The sequence below is a fragment of the Elgaria multicarinata genome, chromosome 2 (genome assembly GCF_023053635.1).
Source record: "Elgaria multicarinata webbii isolate HBS135686 ecotype San Diego chromosome 2, rElgMul1.1.pri, whole genome shotgun sequence".
In the NCBI taxonomy this organism is placed as follows: Eukaryota; Metazoa; Chordata; class Lepidosauria; order Squamata; family Anguidae; genus Elgaria; species Elgaria multicarinata.
In genome coordinates this window covers 147,847,111-147,873,661 of record NC_086172.1, presented here as the reverse complement: position 1 = coordinate 147,873,661, position 26,551 = coordinate 147,847,111, and positions in this window count along the sequence as shown.

Below are 26,551 nucleotides of genomic sequence, written 5' to 3'. Positions count from 1 at the left end.
AGAGTTCAAGCCCAAAACCTCTGGAGGGCACCAGGCTGGGGCATTGAACATTATACTTTCCAAGACAACATGGGACCAGTGGAGGCTGGTGGCTCCGATACCAATGGGGCAGTGAATTTGCTCTGGGTTTCAGTCAGAACCAGTTAGAACTATAAAGGAGCTATCCAAGGTGGCAAACCATAGCCCCCAAATCGGTTCAGCACCTTGGATAGCTCCTTTAGACTTCTGGCTGAAACAAAGCTGGTCAGCCTCAGGTCCCAACCCGGCTCTCCTGGATTCCTCTGATGTCCACACTCTTTTCCTCCACCATTTTTTTTTTGCTGTTGCTCCCCTCAGCCTGCATTGTAAATGGTTGGGATGCCTCTCCTAAGGCACCGTTAGTGGCAGTGAAAGCTGTAAAGTAAAATAGGCTGACATTTTGTCCCCAACCCTTTGATCCTACCTCCTTTGCCTTCAGCGCCACCCCCCACTGGAACGTGCCCCTCCTCGGCCCAGAGCTTCTCTGAAACTGCATCTGGCCCTCGGGCTGAAAGGGGTTCTGCACCCCCTGATTCAAAAGAAGGAACAGCTCCTTCCAAGCAACTTGAGCCAAAGAGGGCAGGGCTCAAGAGCTCCCTTCCCTCTTTATGCGCCCAAATCCGTTCAGGCTCTATTCTGTGGGTGATGGCAGAGCAAAAGGGGTTGCTTCTGGGACAGGTGACATGTTTTCTTCCTTTCCCCACTCGGAGTCCCTTGGATTTTGCAGCAGCAGCCCCAGCTCCTGGCAGCCGAGATGTGGTGGTGGTGGTGGGGGGGAGAGGAGTTGTTGACAGAGAGGAAGCCAGGGCTTGTCATGGGGTTGTTTGTCCTCTCAGTGACTGCGGCACCAGCTGTGTGTGGGAAGAGGGAGGGGAGAGCGCAGAGGGAAGGGGCGGTGAAGGGCCCCCGACACGTTCACAGCTGACCCATCCTTATTTTTAGCCCTGGAATGCTCCTGTCGGGCCCCTCTGGGCCTATTTCTCATCTCTGGGCAAATGGCAGTTTGCGGATTTTGTCAGGAGAAGGGCACCCCGGAAGTCCAAAGGGGCAGCCGCACATGGCTCTCCTGGGGGAGAGGCCTTTGAAGAGTCAGGCCAAGCCAAGGACAGCGGCAAGGGCCGCTCGGTTCGTTCACCTGCTCATTGCCCAGCTCCAAATGTCTGCTCTTGAAGACGTGGAAGGATACATTGCAAAAAGCAACAAAGGCATGCATTTTACGAGCCAGGCTGAGTACAGGGCCAAAGCAGGCATTGCCTTAGATCTGTGTGTAGCTGCTAGGCATTGTGTTCATTTTTACTCTAGCGTTAAGTGCAGGGCCCCTGATCGGGAACTTACAGCTCCGCATCCCCTCCCCCCACCCAACTAGGCTCCTGATCTGAATTGTGGGCCTGCCCTGCACCTACTCTAGAGTAAAAATTGGGGGGGGGGAAATGTGGCTGCTAGACACAGATTGAAAGTAATGTCTGGTTTTGGCCTTAAAGCTGTCCCTTGCATTGCTATTATCCCATTCCTTCTTTAAATACACAAGTCTTTTGTATTTCCATCTGCTTTCTGATCCTCTCCCTCCACCTTCCCCAACATATACCCGAGCATGACTATGTGTTACACGATCATTCTCCCCAACACATTGTGATTTCTTCTGATTTATTCAAGAGGACTTTAACCCAGCTTTTCCCCCTCTAAAGAAGGAGTCACTCAAAGGGGCTTATAAAAGCATAAAAACAATAACTAGGCATTAAAACACACCAACAAGCTAAAAGCAGCAGCAGCAACCACCACACACCCCTAACAGTCACCAAATGAAATTAAGCAACGGCAGAGTAAAATGCTGCTATAAAGCGGAATGTTTTCTCTTGCGGGTGGAACACAGCTAAAGAGGAAAATGACCTAACCTCTTTGGGCAGGGACTTCCACATTTGGGGCACCACTACCAAGAAGTCCCTTCTCTGTGTTTCTGCCACCTATGCTTCTGAAGGTAGCAACACACACAAGAGGGGGCACAACGGTGGATCTTCAAGGATAGGCAAGTTCACATGGGAAGTGATGGTCTTTCAGATAGCCAGGTCCTTAAGCTGTTTAGGGCTTCAAGTGTGCTAACCAGCACCTTGCATTACACTTAGACATAAATTGGCAAACAGGACAGTTGATACAATAAAGGAGTCACATAGTCCCAGGACTTATTTGTTATATTATTTATTATTACATTTATACCCCATCTTTTTTCCTCTTGCAAGGAACCCAAGGCACCTTACATGGCCCTCTTCTGCCCATATTATCCTCACAACTACCCTGTGAAGTAGGTTGGGGTGAGAGTCTGGGACTGGCCCAAAGTCATTCATGGAGCTTCATGACCAAGTGGCAACTAGAACCCAGATCTCGCAAGTCCCAGTCCAACACTAACCAACACACCAATGCACATTGTATAATCACATATCCACATTTAACCACAAAACACGAAAAAGACCAGGCAAAAGAAAAAGGGGGAGGGGGAGGAATGGGAAGAGAGTGTGGTGGTGATGGCATCTCCAATCTCATCCATCCAAGAAAACCAGTGTTACAACTTAATGACTATAAAGTTCTCCAGTGACAATGTCAAAGGCACAATAAAGCAGGAGGGGAAAGTAAGGCGGCGCAATGCAGCACAAATGATGGCTGCTTGGCAACGTTATTGCAAGCCACTGATGACAATGTCACTCCTGCTGACACACTTACATTGCCCATGCATGGGAGGGGGTGGGCAGCAATGAACATAGAATTGTAGCTAGAACTTTATCCCCAAAGTAGATTCAGCACCTTAGACAGCGCCTTTAGAGATCTGACTGGTTCTGACTGAAACCTGGAGTGGATTCACTGCCACCAGCCTGCACTGCATCTAACCTCTTCTTAAATACCTCCAGTGGAAGAGAGCCCCCCACCCCCGCCACCTCCTGAGGCAGTCTGGTCCACTGCTGAGCAGTTCTTCCTGATAGGAAGTTTCTCCCAGTATTTAGCTGAAATTTGCTTCTATGCAATTCCTATCCACTTCTTCTAGTCCTCCCGTTTGGAGCAAGAGAGAACACGTCTGCACTATTGTCTGCACGACAACCTTTCAGATGTTTGAAGACTAACGGGTAATGCTTAAAGCACTTTTGAACCTCTTCACACTGTTCTACACAAGGCTGTTAATTGTTGCATGTATGTCTGGTTGCAGAACTGAGATCTGAGCACTACACAAAGTGCTTTTCCTTTCCTGCTTTTCCACTGCATAACCTGTAGGTGGTACTGCGCAATAGCAGAATAATGCACGGCACAAGAAAATACATTTTCTTTCACTTTCAGAAATAATACTCTATTTCCCCCCGCTCTTAAAAAAAAAAAAAAAAAAAACCAGGAAAGTGTGCTTTAAAAAGAATCTATAAAAAAATCATAGAATCATAGAATAGTAGAGTTGGAAGGGGGCCTATAAGGCCATCAAGTCCAAGCCCCTGCTCAATACAAGAATCCACTTCAAAGCATACCTGACAGATGGCAGTCCAGCTGCATTATGAATGCCTCTAGAGTGGGAGAGCCCATGACCTCCCTAGGTAATTGGTTCCATTGTAGTACTGCTCTAACAGTCAGGAAGTTTTCTATAACAAGCCCATTATTCCGTTTCCTGCACTCTCGGATGATCATGAAGAGATCCTGGCCCTCCTCTGTGTGGCAACCTTTCAAGTATTTGAAGAGTGCTTTCATGTCTCCCCTCAGTCTTCTCTTATCCAGGCTAAACATGCCCAGTTCTTTCAGTCTCTCTTCATAGGGCTTTGTTTCCAGACACCCTGATCATCCTCGTTCCCTCCTGTGAACCCCCTCCATCTTATCTGCATCCTTCTTGAAGTGTGGTGCCCAGAACTGGATGCATTACTCAAGATAAGGCCCAACCAATGCCAAATAAAGGGTAACCAGCACTTCACACGATTTAGAAGCTATACTTCTATTAATGCAGCCCAAAATAGTGTTTGTTTGTTTTTGCAGCCACATCACACTGTTGGCTCATATTCAGCTTGTGATCTACATCAATTCCAAGTTCCTTCTCACTTGTAGTATTTCTAAGCCAAGTATCCTCCATCATGTAAATGTGCATTTTGTTTCTTTTTCCTAGGTGTAGAACTTGGCATTTTATCCTTATTAAATTTAATTCTGTTGTTTTCAGCCCAGCACTCCAGCCTATCAAGATCACTTTGAAGTTTGTTTCTGTCTTCCAGGGTATTAGCTATCCCACCCAATTTTGTGTCATCTGCAAATTTGATAAGCATTCCTTGCACCTCCTCATTCAAATCATTAATAAAAATGTTGAAGAACACTGGGTCCAGGACTGAGCTCTGTGGTACCCCGCTTGTTACCTCCCCAGTTTGAGAATGTACCATTCATAAGCACTCTTTGAGTCCAATTCTGTAGCCAACTGTGGATCCACCTAATAGTTGTTCCATCTAGCCCACTTTTAGCTAGCTTGTTAATCAGAATGTCATGGGGCACTTTGTCAAAAGCTTTGCTGAAGTCAAGATATATTTGGTCCACAGCATTCCCACAATCCACAAGGGAGGTTACCCAATCAAAAAATGAGATCAAATTAGTCTGGCAGGATTTGTTCTTGACAAAACCATGCTGGCTTCTAGTAATCACGGCATTGTTTTCAAGATGCTTACAGATTGACTTCTTTATAATCCGCTCCAAATTTTTCCCAGGGATGGATGTCAGACTGACTGGTCTGTAGTTCCCAGGTTCCTCCTTTTTGAAGGTAGGGACAATGTTAGCCCTCCTCCAGTTGTTCAGTACTTCACCCGTACCCATGATTTAGCAAAGATAATAGACAGTGGTTCTGAGAGTTCTTTTGCCAGCTCCTTTATTACTCTAGGATGCAGTTCATCAGGCCCTGGAGATTTGAACTCATTCAAAGAAATTAGGTGTTCCTTGACCATTTGTTTATCAATCTCAAGCTTCAATCCTGCCCCTTCAGCAGGATTTTGCCATGGGGTGGGTGGGTCATCTGTTATCAATTTGCCACACTCATTGAGTCGTTGAACCACCACTTTCCCTTCTGTCTTTTACTATGCACATACCTGAAGAAAGCTTTTTTGTTGCCTTTAGAATCCCTTACTAGCCTCAGCTCATTCTCAGCTTTAGCCTTCCTGATATTATTCCTGCACTTCTACCTGTCTGTACTCTTCTTTTGTAGCCTGCCCTCCCTTCCACTTCCTATATGTTTCCTTTTGAGTTTTCAGGTTATCTCTAAGCTTTTTGTGGAGTCACATTGATTTCTTCTGTTGTCTTCGATCTTTTTTCCTTGTTTGAATTATTTGTAGTTGTGCCTTTAAAGTTTCCTTTTTAAAAGAACTCCCACCCATCTTGGACTCCTTTTTTTCATCAGGGTCACTTGCCATGAGACCTTACTTATAATAGTTCTGAGTTTATTAAAATTGGATTTCCTAAAATCCAGAGTATGTATATGGCCACACTCATCTTTTGCTTCCTTTAAAATCAAGAACTCAAGTATTACGTGGTCGCTTTCCCCCAGAGTTCCTGTAACTGCCACTTTATCCACTAAGTCATCCCAATTAGTCAGTATCAAGGATAGTCCTCTAGTTCCTTCCTCCACTCTCTGTAGGAGAAAGTTATCAGCCACACATGTCAGGAATTTCTTGGAGGAGCCACTTTTGGCAGAATTTGTCTCCCAACAGATATTGGGATAATTGAAGTCCCCCATTACTACATCACACTTCCTTGAAACACTAGCAATTTACTTATCAAAAGTTACATCCTCATCTTCTCCTTGACTGGGTGGTCGGTAGTATGAGGAAGGAATGATGAGAGCACAATAAATGCCTCGTGTATAAACACCCTCCATATAAAAAGAACCCTGCTGGATCAGACCAGTGGTCCATACCACTTCCCACAGAGGCTAAGTAGATGCTCCTGGAAAGTCCACATTCATACCCAAAAAGGAGCAGCTCCCCAACACCCCAAGAAACAGTTATTCACTGGCCTACTGCCTTTGAACTTGGAGTCCTATTTATCTGCCATGGCTAACAGTCATTGACAGATCTTATCCTCCAGGAATTTGACAAATCCCCTTTTAATAAATCCTCTCTCCTCCTCTTAGGGTGCATATGTGAAAGATGGTAATGCAATGTTAAGTGCACTTATATCAGGCTTTTAAAATCAGTCGATGGTTATGCAGGAAGGTGCATTTATAATTGCATTTCAACCTTCCTGTGTTGCATTGTGTCACCTGTGGACAGATGTTTTAGCTTTCCACACACCATTTTTTCCACAGACTTGTACATTTTCAGATTTTAACTTCTCCTCCTGGCATGGAAGTGTCTCTTTGGTAACTATTTACAGACATGTCATCTTACCTGATTCCTCCTTGTTTTTCTTGACCCAGAAGCATCTGCAGCATGACCATTTCTTTCAAACCTCTCCCTCCTCTGTATAACTGATCAAATTGGGGAGAATCCTTGTCAACTTTTCCAATGCCGCCTCAGTTTTTTCTTTATGGTTTTTTTGTTTTTGTTTTTTACCTACATGAAACATGCCTTTTGGAAGAAAAAACAAACAGCTGGGGAAATTGACAAGAATTTCCCTCTACCTTGTCAGTTTCACTAGAGACCTGAGAAGAAAAGAAATAGTGGTAGGATGGGCAGGCAGGCAATGCAGTGTTACAAACTGATAAAGTGTCGCCAGTATGGGCCAGCACCTGGGAGAAGCAGGTGGGATATTTATACTAGCCCACAACGACACAAGCTAAAACCCATCTGATTAAATGATTAAAAATCCAGTGAAACCAGAATAGGAAATACTGATCCTTTTCTTGTGTTTGTTTTTGTTATAAAAAAAAATACTGTAAAAAATCTTGGAAAAATAAAAATAAAAGTTTTAAAAAATATTTCATTGGACGTGTGTGTGTGTGTGTGTGTGTGTGAGAGAGAGAGAGAGAGAGAGAGAGAGAGAAAGACTGATAAAAATCAGATAGTTAACATAGGCCCTTTCTACGTGTTATCCCAGGAAAATGGAGGGATCATCCGTGCCTGTGTGTCATTTGCATGCACAGGGATGATCCCGGGATGATCCCTGGAAAAAAGGCAGGTGTAGAAACGGCCACAATGTGGGAAGAGCGTTTCAGAGAACCCAGTACAGAAATCCGTTCCCCTCCCCCCCACCGCCCCCCAAGACATGGAATCACTCTTACAAGCTAGACATGTGCTTAGGTTTCCCTAAAGATGTAATGGCAGTATAAGCCTGACCTGCATGCAGTCTGCTTCCTTACCAAGCTCTGTCTCTGGAGATTCAAGGGTTGATAGGGAAGTAAATAATTTGTATACATGGAATGGCAAAATATAATGTATGTTTTTATTCCCCACTCCAGAGGGCCTTACCATAAAATTACAAAACAAGGAAAAGAAATGCTGGGGCTACTGATGTGAATGCCCTTTCCCCTGATGCGTGAGGAATCCTGGCTGTAAACTACTCAACGGGGAGAGAAATGCACTCCTCTCAGGGACATTTTCCTGTAGTCTTACTTCATATGTTCCAGCGATTGTTGTTTATTTCCCCAGTGTCTGGAATTTAAACCTCATGCATTTATCCTGAGAGTCTTTGGAACTCTTATCTCTGGTTCACAGATGGAGCCCCTTGCCTGAAAATGACATTGAATGCTGCTCCCCTGCTTCCACTGTATGTTTCAGAGACAAAAAAGTGGTCCCGTTCCCTGCCCCCTGCCCCATAATCCCATCAGAGTCATAATAAGGAGGTCTAATAGTCTGCTATTTAAAGTTTGGCCAGGATGACCATTCATAGGTGGGACAAATGTTATGCATATGTTGAGGCAAAAATAGCTAACTCAAAATAACATAGCTCTCTCCACCCCATCTGCCTCTCTCTCTCTCTCTCTCTCTGTTTGTGTGTATGTGTTTTCCCCTCCTCTCTTCTCACTCATTTTACAGTAGCTTCTCCTGGTTTTCAAAGCTCCCAGCTGTTTCTGCTTGTCTCAGGCAGGGGAGGCTGGTTGCCTGGATACCAGTCCTTCTGATGAGCAGTTCAGTCCCCCCTCCTTCCCCCAGGGATTCATGCTGCAGCCTCCCCCATCCCTACAGCGCAGTATCGCTGCTTGAGTGATGAAGATAGAAGCCAAGCACGTTTGAGTGCCCATGGGGCTTTACGATTTAATAAGAGAGAAAGAAACGACCGGTTGCGATTGGCAATGCTCTCCGTTTCCTGCAGAATAACTACCAGTAATAGAGATCACAAAAACAAAACCTAGAATCGGGACTCTATAAATCTCTTTGTGGTGGGGTGGTGGTGGTGATGGTAGGGAGGGCGGCGGGGGGTGGGGGAAGGGTTTGCCAAGTGGGCAAAATCAAACTCGGCACACTCTGTCAAATGGTAAAATGATTTTAAAAGATTAATAATAGCAAACTGCACCGAAGATGATCCATACTGATGAAGTCTTTTAATGTGCATGCATCTGTGGGAATCATTCCAAGAACTGTCCCGTGGAGGTAAAATGTTATGCTGTGAACCGGCTCAATCTGTGTCGTGGGATAAATGGTTCAGGGTAACAAAATCAGACATTACTGTGTGTCTCTCTTCTCCCTCTCCCTTCCCATAATTGCCCTTCCTTTCTCCTTTCTCCTAACAGACTCTCATAAAGACATGAAGCATATATATATATATATATATATATATATATATATATATGGTGTGAGTAAGAGAGGGGAAGAATTAGCTTTTAAAGAAGGCTCATTCACACACACACACACACACACACACATCAGTTCTACAACAGAAAAAATGGAAGAGATAGGATCACATAGAGTAGGAAAAGCTGAAGCATTCAAAACATTTCATGTGTTTCTGGCTGAATGAAGACTAACAAAATGTGTGCAGCGGGAAGGAAATGCATGAATAATGCAGAGCGGGGTGTGGATCAAGTAGATTGTCACACTGTCGTGTCTTCTGCGTGCAGCTTCTCAATGTGAAATCAAGGAGAGATGGAAGGAGGGTAAAAATAAGTCTGTATTGTCACCTTTGGAGGATGAGATTTGGTTAACAATCCAGCCTATAGCACAGAACATTAGTCTGGTGGTGAGGCACAGAAATAATGACTGTGTCAGAGCAGTGAATTATGCCTGATTTGCACAATCATGCTCATCGTTTGATGGCTGTAGCATCAAGGAGGGGATTCCGTGTGTGAATGAACCATCACAAGATACAACTTCATATAAGCTTCTCAAAGACAATACATTTTAATGAAGTCATTTCACACATCCAATGGTGAATCATAAAGTGCTGAGTAACCGTGCAATGAGAAATGAAGTGATATAGGTGCATGTATGAACCATGACAGAGGCATCCCATAATACAGGTTGGGGGAGCCATGACAACCATCTCAAATTGTGCTCCACTTGTTTGCAGCACCTTTTGGTTCATTGCAAAGGAGAAGAAGCACTGAGGGCCACACTAAATGAGATGTTGGAGATCCATGACTGGATCTTTTGTTTCATTAAATGACTTTAAAATGTAAGTGCAGGGGGAGTTTGGATCAGGATTACATTCAGGGCCAGCCCTACCATTAGGCAGAATAAAGCAATCACCTCTGGCAACAGATGCTGGGTGGCGGTAGCAAAGTCTGTTGGAGGAGAAACCTGTGTGCCTTGAGGCCTGCTTTGCACCCACTAAGTTAGTTTGTTGATGTGTCCAGGTGCAGTGGAGGATGCTGACCCAATATCAGTGTTCATCTGCCACTCTAGTTGGATTTTGTACATGGAATGGGATGGGTGCCATCTTGTTCTTTGCCTCAGGCAGCAAAATGTCTTGGGCCGGCCCTGATTACATTGCTGAAGAAGAGGGGCTTTATAGCCCCTTTCCCTCCGCCTTTTTCTAGATGCAGATCACCCCTCCTCCAAGCTGCCTATTTAGGGAAAATGTATGTTGACCCAGAAGTTCTTCCTAACGGGGCAAATAATAGCTGCCAAATGTTGGTAGCAAGTCACTGCTTTTTCCCTTGTACAAGCAAGCAGGGCTGGCACAAGACCTCCTGCCACCTGAGGTGGGAGGACATGCCGCCACTGCCGCTGAGGGGAAGTGGGGAGGGAGAGTGTTAGCTACCACTGTGCACCATTGCTGGAGGGTGGGGAGCAATAGCCATTGCTGCCTCCCACTTTCCACTCAGGACCTCACTCTGAGGGGTCCTCTGAGACATTGGCAGGGAGCATCCCTGGAGATCTTAGCACAGGCAATCTCCAGAGTCACCTCCCTGCCAATGCCTCACTCTGAAAGAGGACCCCTCAGGGGGAGGCATAGGGCAGTGGCATCAAGACCCAATGGTAATTTCCCTTTCCAATCTGCTGACTGAGGCAGAGGGTTCACCTCACTTCATGGGAGGGCTGGCTCTGCTAGCAAGTGCTAATGACATTCCACTAGCATTGATTTACCCTGGCACACAACTTTATTAGTGTTTGCGCTGTACCACCATTGGATGTTATCCTATAGATGAATACATAACAAACCAACATGGCTTAGTTGACTTAGAACAGGCAAATTTCAATTCCTGCTCAGCCATGAAGGTCACGGGATGACCTTGAGCAATTGGCTACTTCTCAGCCTAGTCAATTTCACAGGTTGCTGTGAGGGCAAAATGGTGTGTGACATATGTGCATCATATCATTTATCCCAGGGTGTTGTCGATGTTGTAGAGATAGTTTGAATGTCATTTCGTTGAGAGGTCCCTTTGTATCAGCTTAGTTGGTGCAAAGGAAGACTCAGATTAGGGATAAATGCCCCTCCTGGGAAAGTGTGTCTCCTTTGTAATTAGAATCTTCTACACAGGGTAATTCTTTGTTGTTTTAAAGGATATTCTTCCTTTATATATTTTTTTAACTCCATTTGTGTTCCAGCTAGTTGAATTGTTTCCATGGCTTTCACTTGGACAGTCTTTGCATCCCTTTCTTTTTCCTTTTTTAATACAATCTTTGTTTTTCATCTTCTTCTGAGCACGGATGGGGATTTGGTCTGTCATATTTCCCCAAAGCTGCAGTTTACTGGCTATAAAACTCACACACTCATATGAAGGCAGAAGCTCCATGAGAATTGCCCAGAGAGATTTAGGAGACGTTGCAGGGAGTGGGACGCTGGGGGATGAATCTCCCTCCCTCTCATTTATTGCTATATTAGAACAGAGAGAGATATAATCCATCATTTTACAAGTTGGCGTGGCTGGCTGAGTCTACATCGTGGATGTCAGGATGCAAAAGATTTCTGACGAGAGGAGGTGTATATATGGTTGTCTAAGAAACATCACCTTGCAGCATTTTTCAAAGAAGGGATATGGGGAACACACCAGGGAATTGGTGGTGGGGAGTGGGACTGAATGACAATGGAAGTAAAAGTTGTGACCCGGAAGGAGGAGGATAGAACGTGAGATAAAGAGGAAAAGCAGCTGTTGGTAAAAAGAAAAGGAGAAAAAAGTGATGCTGGGGCAGGGTGTGTATGGGTATTCTGCCTCGTCCTCCATGTTCTCTGCTGAAGTGAGCAGCGCTCAGAGCTAGGAGAAAGCCTTGAAAAATCAGAGCTCACAGCCATACCGCCCACTCACAGTAAATTAGCCTGCCTACATCTAAATCATTCTGTCCATTTGGTTCATCTTTCAAACCCCATCTGATAGCAAAAGCCAGGCTGTAAAAAATGCCATTTAATGTAGACACATGTGCATGGATGCACTTTTAAATACAGGATTCAGTACAGACACAGTGGAAAAACAAACACAGCAGCAGCAGAAGCAGAGATAGAAATAAACTACTCTGTCGCTGCACGGATGGGGAAAGCACAAAGGCTGTGTTCCATCTTGTAAAATCTCCTGCCTACCAGGAACATGCTATAACCCAGCTAATAAAGATGTCACAACTTGGCAGAAAACAACTCTCTCCTTCCTTCCCAAGTGCTCTTGTCTTACATCAGTGGCAGGAAAGTTTGGGGGCCAATGGGGAACATCAGGCAATTGGAGAAATGGTCATGGGCACTGGTATGAAATGGCTGCCATGGGAGGTGTGGCTAGTCACAAAGGGCCAGTATCTTGCTCTAAGCACAAGGCAGAGCTGTGTCTATGCCCCAACACACTAAATAACTCCTTTGAACACACACTTTTCAGCGCCAACAGAAACCTATTCCACAGAAACGTTCCCTCCACTTCTTCCAGCCTACTCATTGCCTCCTATTCCTTCTTCTCGCACACTCTGGTTCGCCACCCATAGACACACTCTCTCTCCCTCTCCCTCTCCCTCTCTCTCTCTCTCTCTCTCTCACACACACACACACACACACGCACACACACACCACATCACATGCCCTCATCAAACCGTCCTCCATCCATTCACACACACACACACGCACGCACGCACGCACGCACGCACGCACACACACACACACAAGCATCTCATGCATACGTACATATATGCCCTCCGTTCTCCACCTCACTGCAAGCACACACAAAACATACCCTCACTCTTTTTAAGGATCCCTACAATATCCTACCTCTAAACACCTCCTCTCTCTTTTTTAACACATATGCAGCCCCCATCCATTCAGGTCTCAGGATGGTCCTGAGACCATGGGAAGAATTGGTTTTCCCCAGGGTTTCTTTATCCCTGGGAAAAACTGTCCGCATCCCCCCCCCCCGACCCCGGGAGTCCCTGTGCATCATTTAGACCCACATGGACTTGGCTGTGACCAGCCCAGACCATCAGGCTGGTGTCGGCATGGCTAAACAAGCACACAACCCTCTCCAACCCCCTAGGTTGCTCCCAGGCAGTTGGCTTCCCCTAGACCCTGCAGTCTTCCTTGGCTCACTGCTGCCCTTCACAGCCCACCTCCACTGCTCCCCCTAGCCCCCATTGCTCTGTATAGCCCCTCTCCCAGCTTATCAGACAGAAGTGACAGGAATCCCTTCCCCCTTCTTTTTCTTGCTGGCTGGGTTCCTGCAGAGGAAAGCATCAGCCTGCAGCAGCCACCTGCCATTTTCATTTCCCAAGGATGACTTTGAGCCCCACGTGTGGCCCAGAGGCCTTCATGGGAAATGGCAGTGGCTGGAGGCCCTCACTTTGCTCTGCAGCAATCCCAGCTGCATGTAAGAAAATTGTTGTTGTTGTTGTTGTTGTTGTTGTTGTTTTTAAGTCGGAGCGATAGAGCACCTTGGCAGGCACCAGTCTGCCTACGCCCACCCTACACAATCCATAAACAGGGATGGAGGAAAAGCAAGAGAGTTTTAAACATTGAGAATTTATTTTTAACATAATTTGGATGTTTGCGGATTCACAGAATCATAGAATCATAGAATAGCAGAGTTGGAAGGGGCCTACAAGGCCATCGAGTCCAACCCCCTGCTCAATGCAGGAATCCACCCTAAAGCATCCCTGACAGATGCTTGTCCAGCTGCCTCTTGAGTTCAAACAGGAACAGTAGATGTTGTGATGGCCAGTGGATTCAACCTTCAGAGAGCTTCGGCTATGGGGTGGTATATAAATGTAATAAATGAAATTATACTGGGTAGTATGCTCCAATTTCTATGTCTTTATTTGCAGTGCCCAATCTCAGAGTGCTTGTCCTTCTCCTACAGTGGAAGTTTGCTAGGACAATGTTGGTTCTTTGGCGAGGCAATGTATTAGGCACTGCATGGCGCTGCTGTTCCATGCTTGATAATGCTATAGTTCTCTGCTTATCCCTTTGTCTGTTTTAAAGATTGTTCATGCAACTATAGATCCAGAGGTTCAGCTGCCTTCCATCATGAATATGAGGGGTGGGCAGATTTCAAGCATGCAGTATCTATTTGGTGGTGGTTGTTATTGTTGTTGTTGTTGTTGTTGTTATTATTATTATTATTATTATTATTATTATTATTATTATTATTAGGCTAAGAACTCCCAACCAGAGCCAGTGACAAAATGGTGGCTCAGGGAATGAAGTCAATTAGCTCCTGCACCCCACAAACCATACATTGGCATAAAGACAAATCAACGTATGAATGACTAGAGAAAGGGATCTAACACAGCACTGTAAGAGTGTCGTCAGATGGAGGGAAAATCGTGTTTCCCTGCCATTGCTTTGGCCTCCTGCTACTGTCCCACAGTAGAGACGAGCAGCTTCCTCTTCCTTCACACGGGGAAGGAAGAGGAAGCAGCAATGACCACGTGGCCCATTCAGTGGGTGTTCTTATCATGTTGCTTTTCCTGCACACAGCAGGAAATGGTGGTAAGTTTTCTCTAAAAAAGGAGGGAGGATTTACTGGGTCTTAGTTTTTGATGGGAAAAAAAGACTAGAAGGAGTGGGAGACGCACAGGAGGTGGATGTCGTCATCAAAAGGACCTGTGAAAAACCATGAGTGTAATGAACGTGCAATAAAATGCTCGTCTGATGATGCTCTACGACTGGCCAGCAGAATGTCTACTCAGAATAAGTCGAGTTTACTATGTTCTCTATGCTAATCACTTGATTTCTCTGTTGCCCCATATCTCCCTAGCAGTGGCTGCCAATAGAGATGCTTTACATGCCGCACTTGGCACGGCTTAATTTAGCCCCCATCTCCATCTCTTTGCTGAAGCACATTCTCTGCCAAAGTTGGCTGGTACCAGGGCCGTAGGAGATGAGATGGGCAGCTGGGCCTCACCCCTGCTCTTTCCAGCTGAGTGCTGGTTGCTTATCCCACCAAATGTATACAAAAACATTCATGATCCACAGCACGCAGCTGCTTTGCTGAAGAAGGGCTTGGGGTGGGGAATCTTTTTGCCATCAAGTCCCGGTTTCAGGTCGGATAAGGTGGGAGAGCTGGAGGCGAGAGTACAGAGTGTCACAAGAGCATCCCAGGCAGCCATTGGTGGATGGACCCTCCAACATTGCTGGACAGAGGTCATATGGGGCTGAGGCTGGGGAAATATCCTAGGTTCAGCCCAGCACAGATGGCCAATATCTGGTCCAGTCTAGTGGCTAATCATTCTTTTAAATAAATGGCTGGGCAGTTCTTTGGGTGACATTTTCTGCATGTATCGTGATCCATGTGCACTAAGAAGGACTTTAAGTGTCCTACTATGGCCTGTCCACCACAAGAAAATGACAAGTGAAGGCTGAAGGGTGCAGAATACAAACTGTGCATGCACCACTTCAGTGGTCATTAACATTTCTGAAGTTTAATCATCTTTACCTATTCATTGGATACACACACACACACACACACTAAAGTAGCTTTCCCCAACCTGGTGCCTTCCAGATGTTTTGGACCACAATGCCTATCATTCCTGACCATTGGCCATGTTGGCTGGTGCTGATGGGAGTTGAGGTCCAAAACATCTCAGCTTGGATCCAGAGTTGCTCTTCTGTCAGCCAGCAGAAGGAATTCTGCTGGTGAAAGGGGGACTTCTGGTTCCAATCCTCCAGAGCAGTTCTGGAGGGTATGCAGGGGACTGCTGAGTGGTGGAGAGGATGCAGAAGTCCTGTTCCACCAGTGATAGTCTTCTGCTGGAGGAAGAACAATTCTTGACCCAACACCTGAGTAGTAGCAAGTTGGGGAATGCTGGATTAAGGGAAGTGGAACTCATATAGACAGAGCAACATAACTCCATTTTATCTAAAAGACGAGCCCTTCCCACAATACTTTGCAAAGTGCTTTACGAATAACCCTAATTGGCAAAATGCAAACATCCACTTGCTCTGCTTGTGCTCATCTCTGTGCTCAAAGGCGTAGTCTAGTTTTAGCGGCTGAGATAAAGGCTGGAGAGAAATGGGGGAAAGGGTACCGTTGTTTTCAAGGATGTTCCATCTCAGCCCCGTAACAGTCAGTCAGGACAGGTTTTGATCCACACAGAGCACAAAAGATGCTAATCTAATTCTTATTTAATTGCATCCTTTAAAACACACACCACCAAAAAAAAGAGCCTAGCCACAGGGGTTGCCATGGCAACTACACAGGAGCCAGCTGCGGTTGCTATGGAAACAGAGAGAAAAGTGAGAGCCAAACGAAGAATCCCATAGGAAAATCTGTTTTGACAAAAATAAAATCTTGTCCTGATTTTGTGGGGCGTTAGAAAAAGGGGGGACAAATAGAAGGAAGGGGTTGGAAGCCTGCACACAACTCTCTCTCTCTCTCTCTCTCTCTCTCTCTCTCTCTCTCTCTCTCACACACACACACACACACACACACACACACACACACTCACACACACACACACACACACACACAGAGAGAGAGAGAGAGAGAGAGAGAGAGAGAGAGAGAGAGAGAGAGAGAGAGAGAGAGAGAGAAATGAACTACATAGAAAAGCCAAGTCCACACCCTCATGTATCAGTGATGAAAGCTGAACTAGCTGAGACAGGGCAGGCATGTGTATTTTACCCATGTGCCTGCCCTGTCCACATACAAAGCATGGCTGGACTAGGCTTTTTTTTTTAACAGCAACAGAGGAGGGGAATGTTCTTCTTCTCCCCCATTTCACTGCAACCCATTAATTGGAGCCATTTTCTCTCACTGGTGCTCAGCAAGAAGAAAACAAAACTGCATACTTGGCATGGCGAGTGTGTGATAAATTGCTGGTGTGATGGAGCCCAGAGTGAAGTAAAGCAAGGCAGGGGAGGGGGTGGCCTTTGTCTCCCCCTCCTCACATGTCTTCTCATGGAAAGAATACCCCCCCCCTCTTCTGGACCTTTGCTTTATATGTAAAGGGGGAAGACACGTGGATGGCCGTTCTGGCATTTTATTTACTTATATGCTGCTTGATATCATAAAGGTCTCTAAGCAATTTACATAACAAATACATAAAATGAAATATAACAGCCAATATAAAATAATACATAAAAACATTTTATGAAAGAGTAAAATAGACCAGTGCAATTACATGCCAGGGAAAACCTGAGTAAACAGGTGCATCTTCCAGAGGTGCTTAAAGTTTGCCACAGTTTCCACCTCTTGGACCACACATGGAAGAAGGTCCATGTCCAAGTTGTGCGACCTTTCAGATCTGTGTACCTCTTACATTGAATTCTCTAGCAAATTCAGTTGGTGTTGTTCAGTTTGTTGATTTAAAATAATTTCTATCCTGTTCTTCTATCTATCTAAAGGAGATCATATTGGCGTACACTATAACCAGTAAAACAAGAGCCCTGTTCAGGTCTTTGCCTGAACACATGAAGGCTTAAAGTGAGCAGAGGGTTGGGGCTGTGCACACTGACCCCGCCCCCTACGAGGGTCATTAGATGAGTATTTCATAGCACACTTGTTACTGGGCACTCACGGATTTTCGCAGGTCCTTTTCACGATATCGTCCGCCTTCCATGCTCCTCCTGCTCCTTCTGGTCATTTTCCTTTTTTTAAAAAAAAAGACCACGGAAAATCCGATTTTTTCCTCCTACAGCAAAATGTGCCGCCATTTCCTGCTGTGTGCAGGGAAAGCAACACAATAAAAATGCCCACTTCAATGGGCCCTGTGGTCTTTGTTCACTTCGGGCCTTGCTAGATGAGGCCTTAGCGCGCTTTGAGGGTCGCTTTCCCTGCTGTGCATCCACATGACTCAAAGGGGAATCCGGCCCCAGGCCGCACTAAAGCCTCCTTTAACGCGCCATAAGCGAAGTCGCTTATGGCATGCCTTTTCCGCAGCTCTGGCCTGAGGCCGGGGCTGCGGAACGTCTAGCGACTTCCAAGCGCTGTGCCCATCGGGCCGGGGGGGATCCTGGGGGGCGACACGGGAGAGGGGGAGGGAGGGCTGGCACAAGGCAACGAGGGGGAGGAAGGGCTGGCACAAGGCGACGAGGGGGAGGGAGGGCTGGCACAAGGCGACGAGGGGGAGGGAGGGCTGGCACAAGGCGACGAGGGGGAGGGAGGGCTGGCACAGGGCGACAAGGGAGAGGGGGAGGGAGGGCAGGGAAAGAGGGGGCAGGGGGCTTAATTTAAAAAAAAACCCTTACCTTGTCCGCAGTCTTCGGGGCGCACGTGGCCCCTTTAATAATAATAATAAAAAATGGCCGACGCTGCAGGGCTTCCGTCGTCCCTGCGCGTCGGCCTTCTAGGAGGCGGGGCGGCACGCGCTAAAGTTAACGTGCCGTCGCCCCGCCTCCCTGCCGGCTTATCCGGCAGGGTCTAGCAAGGCCCTTCCTCTGTCTTCAGCATGTGAAAGAAGAGGGAACTGCTTGTCCCTACTGTGGGACAGTAGCTAGCACAAAGCAAAGCGATGGGAGAGAAATGCGATTCCTCCGCATCTGAAGTTCTATGCCTCTGAGTGCACTGGGCCGCCCATTTCAGTTCTGACCTTGCCATATTGAATCAGCAAGGTCTCTGTGTGATCAGGCACCTTGATAAAGCACGGTCCATGATTGCGCAGAGAGCTCTACTTGCTTTCAAGTGAACGCAAGTCGAATTCCCTTTCAGACCTTGCTGATTCAACACACAGCAAAGTCCAAACTGAGGTGGGTGGGCTGGCACACCTGGAGACACAGGGGGCGGGGCTTGTGTGCATGGTCCCAGCCCTCAACTTACTTGAAGCCCTCAACTATTCAGATGAATACCTGAACAGGGCTAATATAAACACGCAATTGCAAATAATAAAAGTCACAGCAGTCAAAATACCCAGGAGGAGTTAAAAACCCAATCAAAAAGATTTTTTCAAACTGCCCTCCTCAATGCATATGGATCTCCCAGGGTTAGAAGGTCCAGAAGGAGGAGGCTCCTGCAGAAAAAAGCCCTCTTCTATACTGCCATCTATGAATAATTAGAAGAACAGCTAGAAGGGCCTCTGTGGAAGATCTCAGTTCCCAGGCAGGATTAAATGGAGGAATTAAATGGAGGATTAAATGGAGGTAAAGCCATTTGGGGCTTTATAGGTCAAAACTTTCAGGAGGTGCTTTGGAGGCACCACACAGTATTTTGAATCCCTGGCATTCTTCTCCATCATCCATCCCGCTGCAGCTTGAACCCCGGTGTTGTGTCCTTGGAAGAAGGAATCTGGTTCCACAAAAAATGTAGGCGATAGTCATTTTATTTCAGTGTTCTTTCCTTGCAGGCAGCCACAGGCAGACTGCCCTATTCCTTGCCAGTCTAGTACAAATCCTGGGATGAATTATCTGTGCTTAACCCAGGTTATTCAGAAACCCTGGCCTGGCTCAAGGAATGGGCCTATCACAGACACGACATCCCCCCTCCCCCCCCCAAATATGAAAACCACCAACATGCTGGGGGAAGGGCAGTGGGGTTACCCTCCATACCCAAGCTAACATGGCTACTCCCCTGGAATGCATTACAATTGGGTAAGAGGAGTTAATTATACCAAACATGTCATGAAAGCCTGACAAATATCTCCACGTTGACTCAAGGCAGTGATCAGGTTTCTTAGATTCTGGTAGGCAGCTCCCCGGTTTAACCTAGTACAGCTTTGTAAATAACTCCACAAAAGCTACTAGCCTACCAGGAAGAAGAGTGACAGGAATTCCATCTCCCGTGCAGAAGCATGTTGCATTCCTGGCTTCTCTGTCAGCTGGCTCACATGCCTCCATCTGTAATTCCAACTGGCCTTTGGCTCCCAGGCTAGGACTTAAATGCAGGGCTGATGCAGTGGTCAGTTCAGGGGTGCAGTGCGTTGTCCTCCACACACATCCAGAAGCCAGTCACAAGAATACACCACTTGAGGACAGATTTAATTTTCATGTTACGACCCTCTCCTATGTCATCATATGTTCGTTTTTTCCTTCGAGATATTTGTCTTTGGCCCAGTATGTCTCATGCTGGTTATTTTATTTATCATTATATTTAGGCCACCTTTAAGAATGCAATTTCCTTTACATCTTTGTGCAACAAAACACTGCTGGATTATTGCTCTGGTGGTGGGGGAGTCTTGTTTGTTTGTTACTAGTGTTTTTCCCAAGCTGCATTTACAGCTGATGTTGTCCACTGATACTACATTCTCATTGATGAACCTGCATCCTAACGGGACACCGATTTTTTTTTTAAAAAAAGTCCAATAAAACAGCAGACATTTTGAGCCATTTTATGTGTCCCTCTCTCCCATTTTTATCTTCATAAATGATTCTTCCCTGTTCTTCCCCTCATTTTCACTCCATAATGAGAAGCCAACACATTTTGCTTTTGCCAGATCCTATGCAGAATATGCAGTTCTTATTGGAATTCGGCAGGAGTGGATGAACAAAAGGAGCGCACAGGCCAGAGTGCTCCCATTTAAGGGATTCTTTTTTATTAATATAGAGGATGGGGCGGGGAGAGAAAGAAGCCTTTCTTCAACATCCAATTCTCTCTTACTACTTAGGAGCAAACCCAAAACCCAGTCTTCGGGCTATAAATATTTATGCCTTTTGCATATACAGCAGATGTAACATTTCTAATTAACTGTCGAATTTCCACTTACTTTTTTTTTTTTTAGCCTGCTGCTGCTGCTTCAGCTCACAATATAAGGATGAAGTATGGCGGAGGCCTGCGTGATTTGCTGAGCTCAGATGTCTTAACGCATTTCCACATTCCTCAAGATCAAATTGCACTGATGGAATGTTTATTTATCAGGCTTCAGCTTAACTAACTCGGGTGTATTTTTTATGCAAAGCAAAAAGTGCCATTTTGAAATGCTCCCCCCCCCTCGCCCATTTAATGCAATATAAATGTGGGTTGAGAATCAGGTACGGCTAGGAGAAGTTAGCCAGGTATTTTTCTTCCAAGGAGGTTATACTGTAAGATCTAGGATGTATAGCATTGCTGAAGCTTTTCTTCTGCAGAGAGGTTGAGAAAAGATTTTATGACTTGGAAATAATCTTTTCTTTTGATGTACCTAGTTACCACTATTCGAGACAAAGCAATATGAAGGAGGTGCCACACTGACTTATTTCAGCCTCCCAAGAGCCAGCTTTATTTTACAAAGATATATAGACACAAAACTTCTTTTCAGACTCTCGCCAGGCCAAAGCAGCACATTCTCCATCAAGTCACATTTATAGTTAGAAAAAAAAAGAAAGAAGAAGCTTCCAGTGCTTAACCTGAATCAGGGCTCATCAACCTAGAGGATTTAGGACTGTTAATGATTTGGGGTCCATAAATATAAATCACTGAATGAGCATTGGCATAAAACAGATCTTTAATCAGCAGAATCAAGCAGTTCCAGACATTTCTCTGCTACAACAGCCTCCTGTGACCTTAGGGCATGTCCACAAATTACCAATTTCTAAGGAAGGATCGATTATGGTCGCAAATAAGGGAATATTCCTAAATTAGAAAGTATCACTACAAGGATCTGTTTCAAAAGCTGCAATTAGGTCCTGGTACCTATCATGCATTACCACCCCCACCCCCCAGTTCTCTACATTTTTGAAGTGGCTGGGGAATCAGGTCTCTGTGTATGAGCAGAGTGCTCTTTTTTCACCACTGAGGGCCACATTTCATTTAATGCATTTCTATACTGCCCTATAGCTGAAGCTCTCTCTCTCTCTCACACCACCCATTACATAACTCTTCTGTCATACTAATCAGTATACCATACTAATGTGCCCAGGTCGGGCATCACGTTCACTGCACACAATCTTCAAATAATCTGCAGAAAAAGGAACTGAGTTGAAGGCAGAGCCTGGGAAGAAGGGAGGAGAGAAGAACAGCTCCTGGAGGCATGTGAGAAAGGTAAAAATAGATTCCCACAGTTAGATATCAGAGGCTGGTTTTCAACAGCCCCATGGGAGATGTTTAGCACAGCCACTTATGCTTCGTCAAAAAAGAGGAAATGCATCACCAGAGATCTGCATACAATCTACATATGCTAATTGAAGTGTATAGATGCACATTTAGAAATAATAACTGTAATTTAAATGGAACTAAATACATCTCACCATAGTGGGGGAAGGCTGTGGAAAGGTTACCCGTATGTCTGCTGAGTCTGCTGTCATAGAAACAAAGGAAGCAGCCTTACACTGAGGCGAACCATGGGTCCATCTAACCCAGAACTGTTGACACTTTCTGGCAGCAGCTATCCAGGGTTTCAGGCATGAATTTTTCCAGCCCTACCTGGGGATGCTGGGGATTGAACCTGGCACCTTCTCCATGCAAAACATATGCTCTACCACTGACCTACAGCTCCTCCCTGTCCAGGTGCTGCCAAAGGGCAATTTCTAGGCTCTCCCTCCTTAGGGTTCTTGGATTGGACAGCCCTGTCCTGGATTGGACAGCCCTTCAAATACAGAGGATGCCTTCAAGCAGAGCAGTGGTGGGCATACTTCTGACTTCTGGGAACTACTTTACTTCATACTAGGACTTTACTTCATAATAGTGGCTGAAAGCAGACATATGCCTAGGCCAAATCTATAGCAAGCAGGATATAGCACTATGAAAGCAGTATGAAAGCGGTATATGTGTCAATGGGCCCCAACAGCTGTCAATGCACTTCAATACCGCTATAAAGCAGTAGTGTGGCTCCTGCCTCTTATATACCGCTTTCATAGTGCAATGTCCTGCTTGGTGTAGATTAGGCCATAGTCGAATTAAGGAACTAAGTACCTCTGAGCACATGGCTAAGACCAAAAATTTGTTCTCAGTATCAAAACTGAGTTCATGGTCAGTTTTGTTGCTGCTGCTCTTAAACAACTGGGGACCAGAAACACTCAGAGGTCTGCTGCAAATCAGCCAGAGAACTAAATAGGAGACTGCCAAGTTCAGCCATGGGCTCAGTATTGCCTCCGCCAGAGGTGCAGAACCTCCAGCCTCAGAGCCAAATCTAGACACACATTCTTCCACTTCCTGTTGACCACCAATATTGGGGGGTTTCCCAGGTTTTTTGCAGTCCCCCCCCGCCCCATTCCCAAAGGCTGAATGCCTTTAAGACTCAGTTACTGGCAGGAGGGGCCTGAAGTGAAGATATGCAGGCATTTTGGACCCGCCCTTCTGCCTACGGCCCTGCCCACCACTGTCCACATGGGAGAGCTTCTCCAATATTGAATTTGGCCCACTGGCCTGAGGTTTACAGCCACCCCTGGTCTACACAGGCAGCATCTGTGCAAGGTTCCAGGCAAGAGTCTTCCCAAGCCCTCCCTAGAGATGCCAGGGACTGAATATTGGGGTCTTCTGTGCACATGCAACATGTGCTCTCTGCCAATGGTCCATGACTCTTCCTTCTGCTCGCTTTCTGAAATAGTCTGACAGCCCTTCAAATCGAGGCCTGTCCTCGGTAAAATAGGGCACGTGCACTCTGTTCCCCACCCTCGTCTGTGCAAGGCCATCTCCTTCAGATTGCCCTGTTTCATAGGATGGGAGACCAACCAAGATGTGGACTGGGGTTGGGCGGGGGGAGAACGGGGGAAGCATTTTCTCCCTGGGGCTGTCTTTCATTATTCTGGGAAGCAGACGTCCTGCCAGGGGCCTCTTGGCTTGAGCCCAAGAAAAATGTCTGCGCTGGGCTTGTTTCGTTATCTGCAACGCAAGGCCCTAGGAGGCGCGTACGCTGGTGCCTGCTCTTCACCTCCTGAAGTCTCTCAAAGTCAGCTCTCACACATGCTGTTTCTATGGAAACGGCAGAACAGCTTTAAGCCCATCCATATTGCAGTGTTATTAAGACGTGACTCTCCTGCCCAGACCCCAGCCTACTCTTTTGCCTTTCCTGGCCCCCGCTCAACCCAATGGCAGTACTCTGCATTCCACAGACTAGTTCTCTGCTAGAGATCTTCTCTTTGTCTATACTGCAGTGGGATGCAGACCTTCAAGACCCAAAGCCCATAACATTATGGACCAACAACCAGCATGGAATCAGGCAGGGGCATTTCAGTAGAAGCGGGGAGGGAGACTGGGAAGGAAGCCACCCCACCAGCTAGGGTGACCATGTGTCCTCTTTTACAGAGGGCAGTCCTCTGTTTGGCGATTTCCTCTGTATGATAGGTAGACCTGTCCAATTCCAATTTAAAGATAAAGAACTAGAAGATCTGTTGGCCATCCAGTTAGCACCTGGACAGAGACTAAACAGGCAGGCACATAGATCATCTGGTCACAGTCTTCCACACTATGGTGAGATGTTCTGTATTCTATTGAAATGATAACAATTATTTCTAATTTTGCATCTCTACCTACAAATTAGGATGCACAAATTTTATGCAAATTATTGGCCTCTTTTGTCCTCTGTTTTGGTGATGCATTTCCTCCTCTTTTGATGATTCGTGTGTAGCCACCTTACCAACGGCCCTGAGATATGGGGCCAGGCTGGAATCAGGCGCTTCCTTTTCATTTTCATGAGTAGCTGCTGCTGCGGAGGACTCATTTCACTTGAGCGTGGGGTGAGTGAGGAACCCAATGCATGGGGGTAAATTGTTTGGAAGGAGGAAACACTTTTTGCAAACTCTCTGCAGTCAGTCCTGAGGCAGAATCCAGTGACCCATTTACCTCCTCATTCCAAGACTGTAGCATGGACAACAGGAATGGCATATTCCAGGGGGTGGGGAGGGGAAGGAAGAAACTTTGAGAGGTCAGAATACACAATGGACTCCATATTCCAATTTAAAGGCTTTATCAAGATTTAAAGATTCAGGAAGGCAAGCGAAAATAAGGAATCTGGATAAAAAGGAACAAAAACATTTTACTTTCTAGGTGGTCTACCCTTACTCAGTCCTAAAATGAGGTTCAGTAACTTGCATGGGGATCCCTAGATCATTCTGGGTTCAGTTGTGGGGAAATGCATGGCAAAAGTCATAGAGAGCAGGATAGTGCTGTCTTATCGCCATAGAATTGCGGCGGGGTGGGGTGGGGGCAGGATAACTGAGTAGTGGAGATCTACTGTTAACACAAAGGAATGGAATGAAATGGTGATAACTGAGAGGGCATTTGCCATCCCCTTTTCATTAAACAGGCCAGTTAGTCCGTCGACAGATATGAGGAATTCTTAAAGGGTCACGTGCGCTCTACTCTGCCTGTCTCCATAGGGACATTGCACAGGAGGTTTCAAAGGCCTATACTTGGACACATTCAAGATTAAGCAGCAAAAAATGAAATACAAAAAACAGTGAGCCTGACAGCTGTAAACCACATGGGGATTGTGCCAATCACTTTGATGATTGCTGCTAGTCCAAACAGCAGATCATAGCAAGTGTGTGTGTATGTGTGTGGGGGCGATGGTACAGTCTAAATCAACAATTGTGCTGCTGTGCTACATTCTTGCACTTTTTTAATTCCTTCCTGAAGGTACCTTTCCCCTGCACTTCCTGCTTAGTGCTGCAGTCACCAGAGAAAGCTCCTGGACTTCACTGTCAATAATGCTCCTTATACCATTACTGACCTCCCCTTGCGATCCTTTCTTTTCCTGCTTCACGTGATCGGAGAAGAAGAAGAGTGAAGGTGGAAGAGGGTTTGCCCTTCTTCCTATTGTTTTCCATAATGTGCAAAAAGGGAACTCCCATGGGAAGATATATGCATCTGGGGCCCACATATCTTCCTGCACAGGAAATATGAGAGTTCCCTCTTCATGTGTTGCAAGAAACGGCCCTCAGCACAGACTAATCCCCCTGAGTGGGACTACATTACTTCTAAGGGGACAGGCTTTTAAAAGCAATCCCCTGACTACCTCCATGCAAAAATGTTATGCAGCGATTAGATATCCATGCAACTTTCCTGGAGCTGTATCCATGATTTATTTATTTATTTATTAAATTTATATACCACCCCATAGCTGAAGCTCTCTTGTTGGTTTACAAAAGTTAAAAACAGTGAACATTAAAAAGTATACAAAATGTAAAACCATCAAAAAATATTAAAACAACAGTATAAAACAGTATCCATTTTAAACAACAACAGTTCCGGGGTCCATTAAAAACAAACTTAGCATATGTTGTTAAATGCTGTTAAATGCCTGGGAGAAGAGAAAGGGCATGACCTGGCGCCGAAAAGATAACAATGTTGGCGCCAGGCAAGCCTCATCAGGGAGATTATTCCATAATTAGGGGGCCACCACTGAAAAGGCCCTCTCCCTTGTTGCCATCCACTATCAAGAAATAGTGGCACATCTTAGCTAGTGATACCATCGAATTTCATAATTAGTCAGCTCATTGGTTGGATCTTGTCCATTCGTAATGCTCAATTTTCTAGCAAGCCTGGTGTTGGGAAGATTGAAACCTCATCTGCAACTTATTGGAAGGGGTGGGGGGGGGGAGTGTTGAGTTAGTTAGTTCATGGGGATTTTGACCACAACTAGCCTTAGGATCTCTATAGCCTACATTGTGGTTTTCTGTGATTTCTTCCTTTTGCTCCTCCCCTTCTTGTCCCCTTGATCACCACCATCATTGCAGGGAGCACGTCTGTTCTCTCTGTTGCTCCTGCCTGTGTAATGGAATACAAAAAGGTTTGGACAAACTCCTTTTGGAACTCTACGCTGTACCTACATTTTTTATATCCGAGAACATATGTGAGTCAAGTTGTTTTATTTCCTTCATTGAAGAAGTGTGTAATCTCCTTTGATTAAGATAGGCTTGTGTGCACTTGAGACTGGTAAATGCTAATTCTGTTTTGCCTTTTGTTTTTCTCTGTTAA